Source organism: Oryctolagus cuniculus, chromosome 4, assembly GCF_051225735.1.
Source record: "Oryctolagus cuniculus isolate XC-2025 breed Fujian yellow rabbit chromosome 4, ASM5122573v1, whole genome shotgun sequence".
NCBI lineage: Eukaryota > Metazoa > Chordata > Mammalia > Lagomorpha > Leporidae > Oryctolagus > Oryctolagus cuniculus.
The window spans coordinates 60,369,315-60,390,839 of record NC_142870.1 but is presented as its reverse complement, the minus strand read 5'-3'; the positions used below and the strand labels follow the sequence as shown (position 1 = coordinate 60,390,839).

The following is a 21,525-nucleotide window of genomic DNA, read 5'->3' as shown; positions in this document are numbered from 1 at the left end:
GAGCACAGAATAAAACCGGAGAAAAATGTACCTTTATACTGTAGAAATCAGACAAGCACCAACTCAACTAGGTGATCAACGTTAACATCCATATTAAGAAGAAATGTTGACAGTATGCACATTTAATATGATGTGAAGGGAATGGCATTTTGCCATTGTGGCATTCTCCCTCAAACCTCAGAATTCTCATCTCCAAATTATCATGAGAAAAACATTAGAGAAGCTTGAATAAAGTGATATTTTACTAAATATCTGACATGTACCCTTCAAAACTGTAAGGATGACACAAGTAAATGAAATAATCAATCAATGAAGCTTTAGGAGACATGTGGACCAGCGCAGGATAAGCTGTCGGGTGTGATGTCAGCAACACATATGGGTGCCGGTTCTGATCCAGGCTGCTCCTCTTCTGATCCAGCTCCCTTCTGAAGGGCCTGGAAAAGCAGCAGAAAATGGCCCAAGTAATTGGTCCTTGCACACACATGGGAGACCTGGATGGAGTTCCTGGTTCTTAGTTTCAGTCTGGCCCCATTACGGTTGTTGTGGTCATCTGGGGGAGTGAACCAACAGAGGGAAGATCTCCCGATATCCCTCTATCTTTCTCTTGATCTCTCTCACTATTTCTAACTCTGGCTTTCAAATAAATAAATCTTTAAAAAAAAAAGGCTTAAGGAAACATGATGACTAAATGTACTATGATAGGCAAAAATCCTAGAAAAAAGGATTTAAGGTAAAACTAAGAAAATCTGAATAGAGGCTGAATTTAAGTTGATTATAATGTAGTCCTATTTGCTTATAAGTGTTGTTGCTAGGGGAAACAGTATAGTGTAGTGTTCAAAATTTTCCTATAAAACATTCTAAAATTAAATATTATTTAAAATATAGTATGCATGGAAATATGTATCAGCAATGTTTATTTGAGTTTAAATTGCATCCATTCTGTAGTATATTTGTTTTGTTTATGTATCATTGATTTGTTTTCACTTTTATTATATTATTATTATATTCCCTGGGACTTGCAAGTGTAGTTTTCAAAATATTTTAATTTTAATAAGTTGCCAATTAAATATTGATCAGCAAGAAATAAATAATACCTCATTCTAAAATATAAAATAAACTGGAGGTGAAATTAATTGATTTTAATTAAAATGCATTTAAATAGATTGCATCCTATCTTAATATAATTTTGAAAATAAGATGAATATTGTACAATAACTGGCTTCCACTAACAATTCCTAAAATTATTTTTAAATATCATTTCTCATCACACTCTATCTCAAGAAGATTACTGGTAGGATCACAGATATACCAGCCATTTAAATATTTTTATTTACAGTGCTTACTTAATAAATAACCAATCTGCTTAGCAACTATAACCATTCATCAATTGAAAAGTTTTCATGGAAATGCCCTGCACATAGATCATTATTATTTTCTAATACTAGACCATTAACTTGCAGAATTTAATGTAATGAGAGGAATGTTTAATGCAGCTACAAAATAAATACCACATCATATGCCTTGCGGCTTTAAAAAATTTCAAGATACCCAACAGGCTTTGGTAAACAAGTCTAAAAGATAAAGGAAGCAGGTGTAGAAGACATTTAATAAAACATGCTTCTCATTTTTATTCCTTTTCTATTTGGTTTCTTGGGGATCTCTGTTTGACAGTGACCTCTAGTGTATTTGCTTCGGGCAGATACTTTATTCTCAGTCTACTGATGTGGCAACCAACAAAGGATGACAGAAAGTAGGATTGAAAGCTGATATTAAGTTTTAAAAAGAAAAATAGGATTTTTGCAGAAAGACTTACAGTTTTAAGCAATTAAAGTGTTTGGTTTAACATTTGTGATCTGAACTTTTGCATCTTATGGAATAGATTATAGATCCTAACCACAAATTAGAAGAGATCGCATCAACATAAATTCATTGAGAGTGTTTTCTTCCTTTGTGCTCAGTGTAAAGGCTGCATAATGTAAGTAACTAAGTCATAAAATTAAATATTCATTTCTTCCTCTCTCAAGGGATTAGGATGCCAATTCTAGTCTGAAGACCAACTCCAGTGCACTATAGCACCACCTCTTTTTCTGGTATGTATGCCTTCACAAGAACAATTTCTAGTTTCAATATTCTTTGTTGGTGGACTAATGTAACTAGAGCACTGGCTGTATTAATCTACTGTTGCTTTTCATGAGGGTCAACACATCAGCTTCCATGTTTCTATATAACAGACAAAAACTTATAAAGAGATACCAAAATGCAATGTTTTATGAATTGCCTTTTTTAAAAATTTTTTTTTTTAATTTTGATTTTATTTGAAAAGTAAAGAGACGTACAGAGAGAGATTTCCCCATCCACTGGTTCACTCCTCCAAATACCCACAATAAGTAAGGGTTAGGGAAGGCTGAAGTCAGGAGACTGGAACTTAATCTGGGCTTCCTGAGTTGGTGACAGTAATCCATCCACTTGAGCCATCATCTGCTGCCTTACAGGATGCATAATAGAGAAAACTGGATGGGCAGTGGAGGAGCCTGGACTTGAACCAGGCACTACAGTATGATAAATGCTTGCCCAATTGAATTACCTTTTAAAATTGCCAATTCTGAAACACTTGCCAGAAATCAGGACTATAATTTTTACTCCTCTTACTTTGCTCAGTATCAAATTTTCCTATTGGCCAGCGCCGCGTCTCACTTGGCTAATCCTCCGCCTGCAGCGCCAGCACCCCGGGTTCTAGTCCCGGTTGGGGCACCAGATTCTGTCCCGGTTGCTCCTCTTCCACTCCAGCTCTCTGCCATGGCCTGGGAAGGCAGTGGAGGATGGCCCAAGTGCTTGGGCCCTGCACCCGCATGGGAGACCAGGAGGAGGCACCTGGTTCCTGGCTTCAGATAGGCGCACGTGCCAGCCATAGCAGCCATTTTGGGGGGTGAACCAATGGAATGAAGACTTTTCTCTTTCTCTCTCTCACTGTCTAACTCTGCCTGTCAAAAAAAATTTCCTATTACTAAAATTAGCAGAAATTAAATAATTGTATTTGTATATATAATACATGCATGATGTGTTATGTTTTTAAAATAGAGGAGTCAAATAATTTCCTTAAGTTCCAGGAAACAGGAATATCACAATATGTTGGAAAGTGCAATTTCAGAAATTTTTTTTTCTTTTCAAATGGCTAGTTCAGAAATATAAGGATAAAAATTAAGAGAGAAAGAATCTTCTTCATATGCGTGCTTTTCTTTGTATACTTTATTGTTTCCAGGATGGTGAAACATAATGGGGAATATTGTCTTGCCTTTTAATCTTGAAAAATGTTAAGGTCACAAACCTTAATCTTCTAATTCTAAGATTGTCTAATAATATTGACTCAGCCATAAGGAATTTACAAAGAATACAAATAGTGCGATCTTAAGTGCACATAGCAACTCCAGGCCTTTGTAGATATTCAAATATTTAGTTCAGATGCTTCAGGATTTCAAAGGAAGGACTTATTTTTTTTTCTTTTGCAATTTCTTTGTGCATATATGTGGGCAAAATATATATTAGCTCAACCTAATGTGACTTTCTCATTACTCTATAAGAGTCAGTATTACAGATTATATTGAATCTTGAAATGAATTGTCTGGAAACCTCCTTTTTTTATCATTTGTAGGCATTTTTTAATCAGGAGAATTAAGTGTACATGGTGACTAGGTTTTCAGAATGCCACATGTAAGTAAGGTAAATCCTGATAAAGATTTGGAAAATCAAGTAAGAGAGTTATAAAGCCTATTGAGATGTTATATTGATACTGAAGTTCATGATGTTTTTGAGAATCTGATAGATTCTGAGACCTCTACCGTAAACCTTCATTAACACCCAAACTTGGGAGCCAGTGTTGTGGCACCACAGGTTAAGCTGTCACCTGCAATGAGGGCATTCCTTAGGAGCCCCTGCTCAAGTCCTGATTGCTCCGCTTCTGATCCAGCTCCATGCTAATGACCTGGGAAAAGCAGGAGAAGATGGCCCAAGTGCTTGTGCTCCTGCCATCCAGGTGAGAGACCCGGAAGAAACTCCTGGTTCCTGACTTCAGATTGGCCTAACTCTGGCCGTTGCGGCCATCTGGGTAGTGAACCAGTGGATGAAAGATTCTCTCTCTTTCTCTCTCACCCTCTCTCTCCCTCTCTCTGTGTAATTCTGACCTTCAAGTTAATAAATCTTAAAAAAAAAAATCCAAATGTCATCTACAATTTCATGAAATAAAGAGCATTGTGAAGCTCATTTAAGGAATACCGAAAGCTAGGTGATTTAAAACACTTGCTCTGGGCAAGTTGTCAGACACCACAGGGGAAACAGGGGAGGGAGAATAGACACTGAGGGAGACAAGGGCTTTCCTTTTCCCGGATTCCCATTCTTTTGCTCCTGCTAATGGCACTCTTCAGCCTGTGGTCATGAAGTAGTGCTGACATAAGACAAGCACTGGCAGCCATGGACATTGTTTAGCTTGGTTTTAATGTATTTATTTTTAATTGACAGATAATTGTGTAAACTTATGGGGTATAATGTGATGATCTGATCTAAGCATATATTGTAGTCAAGCTAATTAACAAATTCTTCACCTCAGTAACATAATTCTTTTATGGTGAGATGGTGAGAATGTTAAAGATTTATGTTCAGGGGCCGGCACTGTGGCACAGTGGATTAACATGCTTGCCTGAAGTGCCAGTATCCCATACGGCTGCTCCACTTTAGATTCAGCTCTCTGCTATGGCCTGGGAAGGCAGTAGAAGATGGCCCAGGTCCTTGAGTCCCTGGACCCGTGTGGGAGACCCAGAAGAAGCTCCTGGCTCCTGGCTTTGGATAGGCGCAGCTCCAGCCATTGTGAACAACTAGGGAGTGAACCATCGGGTAGAAGACCTCTCTCTTTCTCTCTGTGTAACTCTTTCAAATAAATAAATAAATCTTTAAAAAAAAAAGATACATATTCAGGGTGAATGTACAGCACAGTGGTTAAGACACTATTTGGGGGTCGGTTCCCTCCTCCTCCGCCCCACTGTTCTTCCTCCTTTGCTCAGAGGATGTCCTTTTTCCAGATCAGCCTCAATCTGCTTAAGTAGATGCTTGGCTTCATAAAGGTCCTTGAGTGGATTGTGCCCATCTTTACTTTGGCCACCTGTGGATGTTTTTAAGGGCAAAACAGAGGTTCCAGTGTATTGTCCTCCTCAGTTTCCTGGCATGAAAACTATGACAGCTAGTTTTGGTTATCCATTCAAGTTAAATCAGGTATTATTTCAGGCAAATGTAAATGTGTGTGGCCTAAGTTGGGAAGGTCATGTCTTCATAGATTACTCTTCTTTGGCACAGTTTTATTAGGTTTGCAGTCTTTGCATTCTTTCATTGCATTGCTGCCCTTCTGCTGTATGTTGGTTGTATGAACCTAGACAGAGACACTCACAAACTACCCATAGTTTACTTTGTTATCACTCTTCTTGCCACTTTTTTTGTGGTTGGTGAGCACTTTGGCTTAAAACTCTCAAGAACATTAAAGTAACCAATCGGCACAATATTGTTCAGGAACCTCTGCCTTTTGAACAGCAGGACGCACATTACTACTTTGGTTCTGTGACTTGTATGGGATCCCTAAACATATATGTGATCTTTGGCTTTCTGAACATGATACTTTGAGGAGGAAATGCATGGTTTGTATACAAGGAGATCAGTTTCCACAGTCCATCAAATACTTTTGCCCATGGCCAGGGAGGTATTGCACCTCCTACTAGAATATAATTAAAGAAAAAATGCACTGTAGGAAATTTGTGTCTTGCTATGACTTGTTGCCAACATCTTGAGAAGCATTATTGGTTTCTAATAAAAGTAATGGCTTTTTCAATAAAATTGTGGTTTTAAATTTTGCTGCATTTTTACATAAAGCCAGTATATTTTCTAGAAATGTAAGATGTAAATGTATTCTCACATGTAAATTTGAAAATCCAGGGGCCTATTATGAGATGATGTACATTTTTAAATGAGCAGTGAGTTGTTTGCTTTCTAAAGTGTTTACACCTTAAGCCTTAACATATATCTTCATTCAGAAAATTCATATTATCATATCATAATAAGAAGAAAACTATTTGGGACATATACTACTATAAGTTTGTATAGATCATATGCTCAAGATCTATCTTTGTTTAATAAAGTCTAGGTTATATAAGTTGTATTTAGAAAAAATATATTTAGTTCAAAATGTATATCTGAGCATTGTTCATGTCATAAAAAATGTAATTACAAAGACTGGGTATATGCTCTATTTCTGTTTTTTTCCTAAATGATCTGCTGTACTTAATATGTGTACTAAAACCGTGTTGGGAGCAGGGATTTGGAAGTTTCTAACAGATAGGTAGTTTATTTAGTAATTCTTTTACTTGAGAAATAAGCCTACATTACACTAGTGGTTTAATAGGAATTAAAAGATAATGTATGTTTTCCATGAACTTCTCTGAACCACCCTCATGTATCAGTAAAAAGAACATGGCTTACCTAGATATCTTCGTATGTGTGGGCATTACTTTTGGTGATGTTTATTTGCTGTCATATGTTGCTCTTGCTGTATAAGCATAGGTTGAGACCTAGTCTCCTTGCGAGTAGAGAAAAATAGGCCACTTCTTTTTGAAGACCCTTTTCAGAAGGCTACAAAAATTAAGATTATATTTTACTTTTGAAACATTTAACATTTAGAGTTGATGAAGTTGCATTGATATTTTCAAAGACCTAAATCTATGATCCATTACCATCAAATTACTAGAGAACATTGGGGAAACTGTAAAAAACATTGGCATAGCCAAGAATTATTAGAAAAGACCCCAAAAGTACAGACAATCAAAGCCAAAATTGACAAATGGGATAACATCAAATTAAGAAGCTTTCACACTGCAAAAGAAATACACTGCAAAGTGAAGAGGCAATTGACAAAATGGAACAAAATATTTACAAACTATGCATCTGATAAAGGGTTAGCATCCAGAATCTATAAAAAGTTCAAAAAACTCAAAAACAACAAAATAAACAATCCAGTTAAGAAATAGGCCAAGGGCTTGAATAGGCATTTTTCAAGAGAGGAAATTCAAATGGCCGACAGACACTTGAAAAAATAATCAAGATCACTAGCTATGGCAGATGTCCTAAATAGCACTCTGGCCTCAGAATCAGCCCTAAAGGCATTTGGATCTGGCTGAAAAGCCCATGAGAGTATTTCAGGCATGGAAAGCCAAGACACTCTGGCAAAAGATCTCTGCGAGTGAGATCCCAGTGGAAAGAACAAGTCTTCAAAGAAGGAGGTACCTTTCTCTGAAGGGAGGAGAGAACCTCCACTTTGACTATGACCTTGTCTAAACAAGATAAGAATCGGAGAACTCAGAGGGCTTCCATAGCCTTGGAAACTCATGACTGGTGCATAGGGAGACTACTGATGCCATAGACAGGAGTGTCAATTGGTAAAGTCAACAACAGGAGTCACTGTGCACTTACTCCTCATGTAGGATCTCTATCCTTAATGTGCTGTGTATTGAGATTTAATGCTATAACGAGTACTCAAACAATATATTTCACTTTGTGTTTCTATGGGGGTGCAAACTGTTGAAATCTTTACTTAATGTATACTAAACTGATCCTCTGTAAAAAAAAAAAAAAAAATTATCAACTCCCAACTTGACTCTCACTGGGATTAAACATGACAATAGGTCTGATCTGATTTCATCATCATTTAAAAAAAATCATCTATTATTTTTCACTTTATGTTTCTGTGTGAGAGCAAACTGTTGAAATCCTTACTTAATGTATACTAAGCTGATCTTCTGTATATTAAGATAATCGAAAATGAATCTTGATGTGAATGGAAGGGGAGAGGGAGTGGGAAAGGGGAGGATAGTGGGTGGGAGGGACGGTATGTGGGGGAAGCCATTGTAATGCATAAATCGTACTTTGGAAATTTATATTCATTAAATAAAAGTTAAAAAAAAATCACTAGCTATCAGGGAAATACAAATCAAAACTACAATGAGGTTTCATCTCATTCCAGTTAGAATGGCTCTTATACAGAAATCAACAAACAACAAATGGTGGCAAGGATGTAGAAAAAAGGTAGGCTAATCCATTGTTGGTGGGAATGTAAACTTTTGCAGCCACTGTGGAAGACACTGGAGATACCTCAGAAATCTGAATATAGATCTCTCATTTGATTCAGCCATCCCATTCCTAGGAATTCACCCAAACCAAAGGAAATCAGCATATGAAAGAGTATCTATACACCCATGTGCACTGTAGCACAATTCACAATAACTAAGATATGGAATCAACCCAGATGACCATCAGCTGTTGACTGGATAGAGAAATTATGGTATTTATACACTATGGAGTACACTCAGCTATAAAAAAAAAAAAAAAGAAAAAAGAAATCCTGTTTTTTGCAACAAGATGGACGCAACTGGAAACCATTATAGTTAAGCCAGTCCCAAAAAGACAGATATCATATGTTTTCTCTGATCTGAGGTAACTAACAGAATACTAGAAATGTAATGTATTGGAGTGAAATAGACATTTTGAGATTTTGTGATTGTTTACAGCCCTGTGTCTTCCATTGAGGTTACAGTGTGTATTTTTTTTCTCTTCTTACTATTTGTTGAACTCTTTTACTTAGTGTAGGTTTAACTATACAATCATTAAGTAAACTGAAAATAGATGTTTGTAAAAATTAAGAGTGGGAATGTGAGAGAGTATAGGAGGAATGGTTGGAACATGGGTGGGAGGGAGGGTGGGAGAGAAGTGTCACTATGTTCCTAAATCTATATTCATGAAATATATGAAACTTGTATAGCTTAAATAAAACATAAAATCTCCTTTATTTAAAATTTCCAAGATATTTTTGAAAGGACTTAGGAGCCAACAACCTTCAAAAATAGAATGAATATAGAAAAATCATTTTTGAAATTTGGTGCTAAGCACCAAGATTATTTACTTTTACTTCCTAAATTTCTAAGTTATAAAACCAAGGCTAGAAGAGCTTAATTTACTTGACCAAGATCACTCAGCAAGTTAATGTCTCTAAATATTTGATTTCAGAAAATACCTTCACCTTCCCAAATTAAGTTTTCAGTTAATAACTGTATAATGCAGAACACAGATCTAGATAAAATGCAAAAACAAAGCTCAGTTTGTCTGTGAGCCTATGGGCTGCATTCCCTTCCACTGGAAGAGTGAGTCTCCTACACAAAGAAAAAGCGTAAGTTAAATCATAAAAAGATCTCAGTTTTTAAAGAGAGGTTCCTCATTTTCTGAGATTAAAAAAATCACTTGCCACCTAGTTTAACTAGGTAAGATTATTGCCTACGTTCTGAAAGAATATTTTGCTCTTCCAGTAACCATGTGATCAATGCTCAATTTTGAGAATCCATTCCCCTTTAGAGTAAAAACTATTAAAACTATGCCAGCAAAAATACATGATAGCTATAGTATTAATCTTTTTATGATGTACATATTAGTAGCTATTTAATTTATGCTTACTTATTATAAGGTACTGCATGGTACATTTAAAACATAAGCTTATAGATAATCAGAACCTAATTAAAAACTTTACACTTTAATTTTCGGTACTTGCTTTCATCTGTACTTTTACGGGAGTAATTATAGGATTTTTACAGTGCAATCTATTTAATTTTATGATAAATTATTCTTTAAATCATTGCTAGGGAACAAAAATCAGTTCTCAAGTATCAGAAGTGTCCAGCAGATGCACCAAAGGCACATGATTCCTTTAATGCATCCTTCTCCTCTGACACAATTGGAGGCTCCGCTCTGGAAGAGGAAGGGATGCTGGCTCTTTTGCACTGCTCAATCCTAGTTAAATACACTCCCACACCCACCCCCTTGCAACACACACACACACACATGCACACACACAGTGTGTAAAGAAAATAGAACCAGCATATCATCAAACATAGAGTATAGCTTGAATTCAAATAAGAAGGTAATTTTTTCAGAGAGGTTAAACTTGTCAACATATTCATATATCATGGAATACAGAACAAAATTTCAAGGTTCTGAATTTTAGCATTAATTGTTCTACTTAGTGTTAAGACATCTTGAGCCATCTTCGAACCTCATTCTTCTTGTCACTAGCTAGACGATTCCACCCATAGATTGAAGGGAATATAATTAAAATAAGCATAAAGATTTGCATATAAAATCTCCCAGGGTTCAATTTTACCACCTACTCCATGATGCCAAAGACAATAGCAGAAACATAGTGGGTGCTGAATTTGATTTGTTCAGTCAGTGAAGGAAGTCAGTCTTCTAGGTGAGAAAGTTAGTTACCCTCTCCTCTTCTTCATCTATGATAGTCCATCAACATAACAAATTATTTGCTTCTTTGAGATGGCTATGGCACACTGGACACAGTTTCATTGTTTGATGCTCTTTTAATCTGGCCATGTAGACTCATACATGGATTCCTAGAGGGTCATCCTTACCTCTCTCACTCTTCTTTTCCCTCCCAAACAAATTTGCTTTTTTGACACTCTTAGAAATATCCAGACACTATCAGTGCCTTCAAATACTAACCTCAATAAATTCCAAATTACATAGTCTGTAGTTTAAGATATTCTCTAAACTAACTTTACAATTTCTCAATATTACTTACCCATAACTCTAAAATCAAGCAAAATTAATTGCTCAGTATACCACCATAAACATTTTCATTCCAGTACCAACATATTTCTGATATTTGTTTTGCTAGAGTGTCTTATTTTCAGTATAGAAGAAATAACATGTTTTTTGGATTCAAATTATTCTCAGGATTAATCTGAATTCTCCTACTTCACTAGATGTGTGATTTAGAATAGTGTGACCCCTTGTAAAATGGGAATTTTCTCTACGCAACAAGTTGTTTTTGTGAGTATTAAACAAGGTGTTTATGCCTAAAACCTTCGGAGAGCTTAATGTGGTTCAGGCTCCTTCCTCTACTTTTTGTATTTATTTATGCATATGACACTCAGAAAATCTCTATGAAGCAAATACTGCTTCTCATTCAAAAGGAAATTGTAGAATAGGGAACTTAAGTAATTTCCCAGGAAATACTACTTGGCTTATGAGCTGGCATCCTTAACTACTTAAATATCTGTATCCACAATGAACCAAAGTCAAAGATGTCAGTGAATGAACAAATACTTTGAAATTTTAATAATTTCATGATTCTTTTAAAAAACACTAGTTGAATTCTGCCCAAATTATTCAAATAATAGTAGCTTATTTGATGTAAATAGAATACTCACCATGAGTCAAAGTTGCAGGCTATATAATTTGACCCATACTAGATTTATTTTCTTTCTGAAAAAGGAATATGAATGTTCAATCATTGGCTCAGTGTTTATTAAGGTTGTGCTTGCTTTGAATTTTAAATAACATGTTTTTTTCATAGGATTAGGATAGCATAAATTTTGAAAATAAAATTTTATTTATTTGAGAGGCGGAGAGACAGAGCCACAAATCCCCATCCACTGGTTCATTCCACAAATGCCCTCAATGGGAGGGAGTGGGCCAGGCTGAAGCCCAGAGCCAGGAATGCCAACCAGGTCTCCCACATGAGGGGCAGGGACCCAAGTACTTGAGCCTCCCAAGGTCCATACTGAAGGTAAATTGGAATTCAGACTGGAACCAGGACTAAAACCCAGCCACTTTTATGTGGATACAGGAATCTCCAAGCAGTGTCTTAACTAAGATGTCAAATGCCCAAACCAAACCAGCATTAATTTATAGAATAAAATGGGAAATGAATATCTATGATTTTTGAATTAAATGCTCGAATATACTACGTCACCAGCTAAAATAATGTGGCTAATATTAATCTAATGTAATTCTTAGTCATTAAGGAAACAAATATGAGAGTGATGTTATGGCGCAGCAGGCCAAGATGCTGCTTGTACTGCTTGAATCCCATATCAGAGTGCCAGTTGGAGTCCCAGCAGCTCCATGTCCCATCCAGCAACCCTGATAATATGGATGAGAAGCCAGCAGAAGATGGCACATGTTCTTGGGTCCCTGCCACTAATATAGGAGACCATGATGGAGGTCTGGGCTCTTGCTTCAGACTTACTGCTGCAGACATTCAGGTACACAGTGCACCAGTGGATGGAAAATCTCTTTCTATTCTTCATTCTATTTTACCCTGCCTTTCACATAAATAAATCTTAAAAATCACAAACAAAAAGACCTGTCAGGACTTGAAATACACTGAATATAATTTTAATACTATCTGATTATACATTGTTTTCTTTTTTTCTAAAAGAACAAATGCTAAAACAAATGCTAAGCCTGCAGCAATGGTGAGTCCCAGCTGCTCCACTTCCGATCCAGCTCTCTGCTGTGGCCTGGGAAAGCAGAAGATGGCCCAGTTCCTTGGCCCCTGTACCCCGGTGGGAGATCCAGAAGAAGCTCCTGACTCCTGGCTTTGGATCAACTCAGCTCTGGCCATTGTGGTCATTTGGAGAGTGAACCAGTGGAAGGAAGACCTCTCTCTCTCTCTGGCTCTACCTCTTTCTCTAACTCTGTCTTCTAAATAAAGTAAGTCTTTAAAAAAAAAAAACACAAATGCCTAGTGAAAAAACATGATTATATATCATCCATAGTTAAAAAAATCATGCAAGGGTCAGGTGACAGGCTTAGTATCTAAGACACCAGCTTCCTCCTAAGGTACAATCAGGCAGGAAGTGGTCATGGATCAAATATATGGATTCCTGCCACCCGTGTAGGAGATGTGGATTGTGTTCTCATCCCCAGCTTTGTTTCTTCCTACCTCATCGTTGTTCCCACTGCAGGCATATAAGGATTGAACCAGCAGCTGGGAATCTCCCCACACTGTGTGTGTGTGTGTGGAGGGGTGTATGTGATCTGTTTCACTCTCTTTGTCTTTATAAAAATGTTTTTAAATCACTCAATACTGAAATCCCAGGACAAAAGATCAATCCTAATGCCTTGATTAAATTATTGCCCTGTTTGTCCTCCACTTAAAGACTGTACACAAGTAAGATTTCCAAGACAATGCTAACAATCATTTGTCAGAATATTTATGTTTTCTTAGGCCCTGAAAAAATGTTTTTACTGACACTGGCAGGAAGAAAATTTCACAAAACAATCAAACATATTTTAGTAAACAGCTAAGGATATTATAATATAATGGTTGTTACAAATTTTTGCAATTTTGATTCACCATCTGTAATACAGGAATCCAGAAATTAAACAGAATTTCTATTTCATCCTGATCTCTCAGAAAAAGCATTAAAGACCAGTTCCCTTTTCACTGCTAAGAATAGGAGCATACATTAGAAGATTCCAGTAAAATTATATGACTTAACTATATACAATGTTGTAAAAGGGTATAGCTACTATATTTTAAAAGTAGAACTAATGCAATTGTTAGTTATGAGTCTAATATATTTTTGAAAAGTGTGTTCAGTTGTTGAACTATGTCCTTCCCTAGAGTAATGACTGTACTTGCTCTTTCTGTCCATTAGCTGTTTTTCCCACTCAAATATGTTGTATCCCACTGAATCTTTAGGAAGTAGTTGGAGAACAAAACAAGTTCATCTGGCATAATTCCATATCAGTGGCTTGAACACAGGTTGTTTAGAAAGCTGTTCTGTCTCATTATTGTTCAATATTCTATTCCATAATATGCTGCAGAAATCCAATACTGCACAGTAATAACATCCCGTGTGTTCAACACATTAAATGATTACGACAGCACCCGTAAGTGGAGGAAAAGCACTATCTTTCTCTATCACCTGTGGTTTAGAAAAGCACATTACTCATCCCCGTCCAAAAGGCCACAAAATATCTCGGGGGAAAGCAAAAATTCAGAAGCACTGATTTATTAATCAGTGTCCCAGAAATACATTGATTCAACTTTGAAAAAAAAGGGGGGGATGGAGTCAAACAAATTTCTTCCTGAGTGCATTACCAGTTCCACTGGAAATAATCTTTCAACAACACGTTGCTTTAAAGTTGTTAGTGGTCTTTTTTTTTTTTTTTTTTTTAACAGATAGAGTCAGTGAGAGAGAGAGACAGAGAGAAAATTCTTCCCGCCATTGGTTCACCCCCTAAATGGCCACTACTGCCGGAGCTACGCCGGTCCGAAGCCAGGAGCCAGGAGCTTCCTCCAGGTCTCCCATGTGGGTGCAGGGGTCCAAGCACTTGGGCCATCCTCCACTGCCTTCCTGGGCCACAGCAGAGAGCTGGACTGGAAGAGGAGCAACCGGGACTAGAACCCAGCGCCCAGGTGGGATGCTGGCGCAGCAGGCAGAGGATTTAACCAAGTGAGCCATGGCACCAGCCCCTGTTCACCTTAAGGAGTTAAAAATTGTCCAAAACTGAGTTTGCAGAAATGAAATAAAAGGTTTATAACTCCACCAACATTTTGACTAAAGAACACACGACAAAGGCTCAGGAATTTAACAGTTTTCTTATCAAGAACACTTCTCAGGAGATGAACACTGAGTTCCATGGCATTGTCAAGACTGTGGAATGCATCATTTTTCTGAGTCTCAGGTCTTTACTCACTTTTCTATGAGAAACCATTTCTTTCTTCATCGTTCATTGGTAGTGGCTGAGGTTCACAGCAGATATGATTTAAAATAATTTATCTTTGTTTCTATTTTAATGATAAATAATTCTTTAAATTATCATTTTACTGGCAAACTATACTAAAAATGTATCATAAATACAATATGTGGTCATTGAGATCTGGTATTTGCAATGTTATACTAAACACAAAGTCTTAATTTGTTATGAATCTCAAAAGAAACATAGCATGGATACTATTCTACTTTTTAATCAATACATGTAATTTGTCTTCTCATTTCTCTATGTTCCCAGCTTACATTTAAATCAGCCAGCTAGACCATTGGTGGTGATTATTAACTGTGTAAATTTAATCATTCAGTCATTTTCCTGGATATTTCTTCACCTCTAAAATACAACTGACAACTTTCCATCAGAGTGGTTATTAAAGGAGATACTAGTACTAAACTATATAATATCTAAAAACATTGTTTAAGGTAGTGTCTGAGGAATAAAAACAAATGTGCATTAGAGACTATTTGCAAACAGGTTGCTAATTCTTAAAAAAAAAAAAAAATTTGCCCCAGACTAAAGTTTCTACTGAACTGTTGATGTTGCTGTGAATTCGTTCTGAGAGGAGGAGTGTGGTGGGGCAAGAGGCGCGGAGTCACCACACAGACCCCGAGAGTCGGGTGAAAGCAGGCCAGAGGTGAGCAGCCCGCAGACTCGTTTATTTCAGTTGGTACAGCAGCTTAAATAGCCAAGGCAACCAATCCAGTCAAGGGGAGGTTTATGCCCTAACCAATCACAGACTGTTGCCAGGCAGTATCCAAAGCCATCCAATCACAGCCTGTTGCCAGGCAGGCTCTGTTGCCAGGTGGGTTTCAAAGCCATTCCTGATTAACTGATGCTCACTTGCCAGTGGCCATCTTGGCATAGCCTTCTCATTCCACTACATTTCCCCCTTTTTGTTTATTTTTGAGCAAAGGGAGGCATTATTCTTGGCCATACCATTGTTGATCCCATTTCCATGTGGTCTCCGTATGCACCTGTGCCTGTCTTAGGTTGTCCCCCGGGGGATCTTACCCATCATTGACTAACCAGTGCTCAAAACAGGACACCACTGGTTTCCTACTTTCAAATACAACCAAATTTTGTCTAAAACTGCTGAATCCTTTTCCTCTATGATCTCTTGGAGATGACAGTCTTGCTCCTTTCACTTTCCTCTCTTCAGCAAATACACCTTCTGCACCCACAATATATTGTTCTCTCTTTATGTTCCCATAGCAATACCTCCATTATAGTTCTCAATCTTTGTACCTTTTAATTAACTGAATATGCTGTCATCTCTATGGCTCTGTGATTCATACAGAAAAGGAATTATTTCCTTCTCTGTGTCTCTAATAGCTGCTACCTGCGCATATGGGCTGCATGGCTAGACTTTCCCCAAAGGGATGCTGAACGGAATAACCCACAGTAGCAAGAAGAAACTGATGTCCTGTGAGCTAAGGAAAATATAATGACAAAAGTTATTTGAGAAGACACAGAATTTAAAAAATTCTAATATATAATCTCAAATAATCTCATTGGCCAAATCAATTGTAACTGTAGTTAGCTCATTTCAACTGATGTTTAGAGCATGATTTCTACAAAGTAAACAATCTCTGAGGCAAATTTTGATTATTTTATAGTGAATACCAGTGTGTAGAATCTGCACAGAATTTCTCTAAGTTAAATTGTTCTTATAAATATTTTTGACATAGAACTTTGTGGAAGAAATAAAGGTTGTCACTTATCAATGAACAAAGCACTTTTAAAACTCTTCTTGGGCTTGTACTGCAGTGTAGAAGGCTAAGCCTCCACCTGCGGCATCCCATGTGGGCACTGGTTCAAACCCTGGCTGCTCCTCTTCTGATCCAGCTCTCTGATAATGCCATGGGAAAACAGAGGAAGATGGCACAAGTGCTCCTGCATCCACAAAGGAGACCCGGAAGGAGCTGTGGGCTCCTGACTTCAGATTGACCCAGCTCTTGCTGTTGCCACCATTTGGGGAGTGAATCAATGGGTGGAAGACCTTGTGCTCTCTCTCTCTCCCTCTCTCTGTCTATAACTCTGTCTCTCAAATAAATAAAATATTTTTTTAAAAAAAAGTTCATGTAAAATCTGTAGGTGAAAAAACCTATGCCTGAATTTGAAAACTTTTTGTCCTGAAGATTCCAAGATGGCTGAATATGGGAATGATGTGCTGATTTTGACTAGGGGAAGAATACAGAAGAAAAGTGAAGGAAGTGCATCCCTGAGGGAGTGTTGTAGAGAAGTTTGCAGTGGAAAATCTACAGAAAGCAGAGAGATGCATGGAGCAGCATGGACAGAACAAACATGCAGCAGCCAGCAAAGACACCACCCATGATTCCTGCAACTGGGGCCTGGAGGAGATGCCAGCTTCTGAGAGAGAGCAAGGTGCAAGCAGACTGTGTGGAAGCCTGTGTCGCTGGTGATGTTACCTGAGGGAGAACCTTGCGGACCACACTGACTTTGAGTCCAGCCTGGAGCCCTAGCGGGGCACCATGAAAGAAAAGCACACTTCTTTCTCTCCATACCCTAAGATCCAAGAGCTTCTTCCAGGTCTCCCACAAAGGTGCAGGGGCCCAAGCACTTTGGTCATCTTCTACCGTTTTCACAGGACATTAGCAGGAAGCTGGGTCAGAAGTGGAGCAGCCGTGACTCCAACCGGCGGTGCCATTTTGGGATGCTGACACCACAGGCAGGGGCTTAATCTACTCTGCCACAGCACTGGCCCCTGCTTCACTTCTGATTCAATTTCCTGCGGCCAGCGCCGTGGCTCACTAAGCTAATCCTCCGCATTGCAGCGCCGGCACACTGGGTTCTAGTCTCGGTCGGGGCGCCAGATTCGGTCCCGGTTGCCCCTCTTCCAGGACAGCTCTCTGCTGTGGCCAGGGAGTGCAGTGGAGGATGGCCCAAGTACTTGGGCCCTGCACCCCATGGGAGACCAGGATAAGCACCTGGCTCCTGCCATCGGATCAGCGCGGTGCGCTGGCCGCAGCACGCAGGCTGCAGCGGCCATTGGAGGGTGAACCAACGGCAAAAGGAAGACCTTTCTCTCTGTCTCTCTCTCTCACTGTCCACTCTGCCTGTCAAAAAAAAAAAAAAAAATTCCTGCTAATGGTCTGGGAAAAACAGAGAAAAATGGACCAAGTGTTTGGGCCCCCACACCATGCGGGAAATGTGAATGAAGCTCCTAATCCTGGTTTTGGTCTGGCTCAACCCTGGCCATTGCAGCCATCTGGGAAGTGATCCACAGACTGTAAGATCTCTCTCTCTCTTCCTCCCCCTCTCTCTGCCTCTTCATCTCTATAAGGATGAATTTCAATAAATAAATGAATCATTAATAAACAGAAGATGTTCATTTTGGAGGACAGAAATGCATTGTTATGTGTACTATTTGACCTTCTTCAGAATGTGAACTGTGGGATACCATAATTACTTGAATGTCACAATTATTTATTTGTTCTATGGGGAAATTTAATTTCTTATAACCACCTGCTTATTTTGACTATAATGTACAGTTAATTCTCAGCTTGTAGCAGCTACTTCAATTGGAAAAATAAGACACCTTTGAGACCACTTATAATTTCTAGTCTGCTACATTTTTTAAAATTCCCTATGGGAAATTTTATTATCATATATTTTAAGGCCTAACAAAATTTGACTCTTTATATTCATTTCCCTTCTTTGCCTCTGGACCTTCCCTGTCACATTGACCCTTGAAACATTGTAGAGTTATTACGTTCTCTGTAATGCAGTTTGGAGCATCACCTTTATCAGCCATCAAGGTGGAGGTAACAGAGCTCTCTCCAGGGCACTATGTCTTTTTCCCATTAGTGCTCCAGAACCATTACTACTTCTCTGACCTTTTCTTTTTTTTTTAATTAGTGTTATGTCTTAGGTAGTCTGAACTCAACTGTTTTTACACTATTTCTGAAATACAGCAATATAAAGAAATGACATCAATCGAATGTGACTAAGATATCAAGCTTCCTATTTAATTTAGGCTCTTTGTGGAATTATTTCTTAAGTTTAATTCCTTTGATATCACTGTAGCCCTTTAGGGAGTAAATGAGGAGAACCTACTTTGAACCATAATGCCACATTTTAGTCTTTTAGGAGAAAAATGAGGGTAAATTTATTATTCTTAATTATATATTATTATATATTTAATTATATATAATAACTATATACTATAATTTAATTATATATAATTAATATTCTTAATTATTCGTTACTATTTATAAACACACAAGTTCAATAAGTGAAATGCATAATTAGACAATTTTTACATTGTGCAAACATTGGCTGAAAAGTCATTATGCTGTGCATGACTGTATAGGTATTATAAGCTAATTTTTATTTTAAATAAAAAAGCACCCTCTTTTAAAAGACTAGAAAAATCAAAGACCTTCTAGATGCACTGGGATTTGGGGTTAAAAATGATCTCAAGAGGAAGTAGAATGTAACAAATGTTAAGAAAACACAGAAATGTAATTTGATTAGAGAATTTTTTTGTGAAAAGGAAAGAAAATGGTAGAAATGAAACAGTAGGTGGGTAATATTTGAGAAATAGGAAATGGTTTGGGATGTAGTGTGAAAAATAAAATAGTACTCAGTAAAAATTCCATTTGTGGCCAGAATTTTTTTCCTCCAATGAATACCCAGGAAAATAAAGAAACTGAAGATAAAATTCAATAGCTATACTATCAAATTTAATTTTATCATATTAACATGTATATACATTTTTAAATTCATCCCTCATTTGTATTTTGATCACAGTTATCTAACACTAACCACCCTATCCTCACAAACTTTGAAGCAGATCATCATAAAATTAGCAACAACTCACAACAAATGAAAAACACACAACAGAAGAAAATTGTTCAATCCGTCAACTGTCACAATCTGCCGTTTTAGAAAATTCTACTCTATGAAATGAATTTGAACTGTCATTAACTAATTTTTTTTTTCTTTTTAATCTCATAGTAGTGCAGACTTACTGAAAGGAGCACATGTGTTTGACTGAAGATTCAAGGAGAAATGGTGTCACACTCAACCTTTCAGCTGTTTCTTAATGGAGAATTAACTTCAAAGCTTTTTGAGCATTAGATTCTTACTCTGAAGCTAGCCAACATACACTGCTCATGTGAGAAACTAAAATCTAATTTAAAAATGGACAGCTGTTGAAGATTGCATTTTAATATCCTTAAAACCAAGAGTCACCTCTTCAACCCCTTTATTCTCTTTTACTTTCTAAAAATCAAGTAAGAGACACTATAAAAACACACAAGATTTGCATTAGAGTTTATATTAGATGAATTTAAAGACCTTTGGAAAACAAAATGATGACTGCCATATATTAGTAAGAGGAAATGAAAATGAAACACATTTTTATTCAGGGTGAGTCAGCACTGCATAATCAGACCCCTCAAATCAATCAGCAAAAAGACAAGTTTTTTTCTGGTCCTTTTAATCATTAGATCATTCCATCTGCCCAAGTTACAGCAAAGAATACTTATTCCTGACAAAAACAGTGTTATAATTCCTTCATTCCCAGAGACACTAAAATAATGATTAAAATAATGATTCACTATCAATCACTCAAAGAATATTAACAAAAAATAGGGAACAAATTAAATTCTGTATATCCTAAGAGAATATACAATAGAATGGCAAGAACGCTTCAGGGTAATCAAAATCACTGCTCCTACTTCAAAAGAACAACTTTAAATAAAAAGGGGAAGAAAGAGGAAGCAAACTTTATAGAAAATACATTTGTGTTAAATGCTTTACATATGTTTCCTCATTTAACTTTCATAACAAACATGAGGAGAATAAAATTACCGCACAATTTCCTGATTTAAAAAAAACTGAGTGTAAACAATTTGCTCAAGGTTACAGAGTTAGCAAATGGTCTAGCTGGGATTTGAGCTCAGGTCTGAGTGGGTTAATAAAGTCTTTCATCTTCTCACTACAGTTCATACATTTCATTCAACAATTATTTACTAAATATCTAACTTTACATCCATGTTAATATTTTGGCCAAAATGGTGAAACCAAAGGAGTCTTCTAGGTCCTCAAGGGCTTCAGAATCAGAGGATAAGATCTTGTATAAGAAAATTAAGCATGGTGAATGCAGTGTAGAAACAGGAAATCCTACAAGATTTAATAATATGTTGGCTGGGTGTGGAGTAGGAAGGGAGGAAGGTATCAGGAAAGCTTTTGGGAAAATTCACTAGGCCTGAGAGGTCAGAGTTATGCAGGTGAAACATTAGTGTTAGATGTACCTTCCAGGCAGAGGAAATGGTGTATAAAGGCCTGGGATGGAAATGGGACAGGGAAATAAAGGAAGTTCAGTAAAGCTGAAGCTTTTGGATACAGAAGTGGTAACGAGGAGATGAATGACATTAGGGAATTAGGCAAAGAACACATTGTGCTGGGCTTTTATTATAGCTCATTTCAAGGATTTTAGGCTTCATATTAGAGGTTATGAGATGCTATTGAAACATTTTAAGCAGGAGATAACATGATCAGGTTTGCATTTTTAAAAATCTCTCTAACTAGAGGAATGAATTGTATAGCAGGCAAGACAACTGTGGGGACAGGAGTTAGTTATTACAAGTAGTTCAAGTAAAGAAATTACGGTTGCTTGAATCAAGGGTATGACAATGAATAGAAATGGAGAAAATGATGGTGGGTGAGTATTTGGTGCAGCAGTTAAAAAACCAGTTGGGACAGCATCATTATATATCAGCATTTGGATCTGAGTTCTGGCTCTGCTCTTGAATCCAGCTTCTTGCTAATATGCACTTTAGGAGGAAGTAAATGACTACTCAAGTAATTGGGTCCCTATCACACATGTGGGTGACCCAGATT

General features: G+C 37.3%; 1 protein-coding gene and 1 pseudogene across 3 annotated transcripts in view; one reads left to right on the top strand and one right to left on the bottom strand.

Moving 5' to 3' along the window:
- ALCAM (activated leukocyte cell adhesion molecule) overlaps positions 1–21,525 on the bottom strand; it is a 208,528-nt gene that overhangs the window by 141,088 nt on the left and 45,915 nt on the right. The window lies entirely within an intron of this gene.
- LOC149126984 (synaptophysin-like protein 1 pseudogene) lies at positions 1,660–6,041 on the top strand (annotated as a pseudogene). Its single transcript, XR_016232092.1, has one exon. The product of XR_016232092.1 is annotated as a synaptophysin-like protein 1 pseudogene (transcript).